Source organism: Aptenodytes forsteri, unplaced genomic scaffold, assembly GCF_000699145.1.
Source record: "Aptenodytes forsteri isolate BGI_AS27 unplaced genomic scaffold, ASM69914v1 Scaffold54, whole genome shotgun sequence".
In the NCBI taxonomy this organism is placed as follows: Eukaryota; Metazoa; Chordata; class Aves; order Sphenisciformes; family Spheniscidae; genus Aptenodytes; species Aptenodytes forsteri.
Genome location: NW_008796044.1, coordinates 18,004,895 through 18,005,149, shown reverse-complemented (window position 1 = coordinate 18,005,149; position 255 = coordinate 18,004,895).

The following is a 255-nucleotide window of genomic DNA, read 5'->3' as shown; positions in this document are numbered from 1 at the left end:
GAAGAAAGCCTTCCTCCAGCCAGGACTTTTTCATCTTGAATCTTTAGATTATGCAGTATAAAAATAAGTTATTTAAATAAAATATAATAATAAATAAACTCTAGAAGTATGATGCCGATGAGCACCCATTAGATCCAAAGTTATCCTACAGACTCTCCTGGTCTTCACTATTAACAACTTAAAAGCCCACTGACAATATAAAAGACACATGAAAGGTTACGTTAGCAGTTCTGGCTGGCGGTGAAGCAGCCCCCT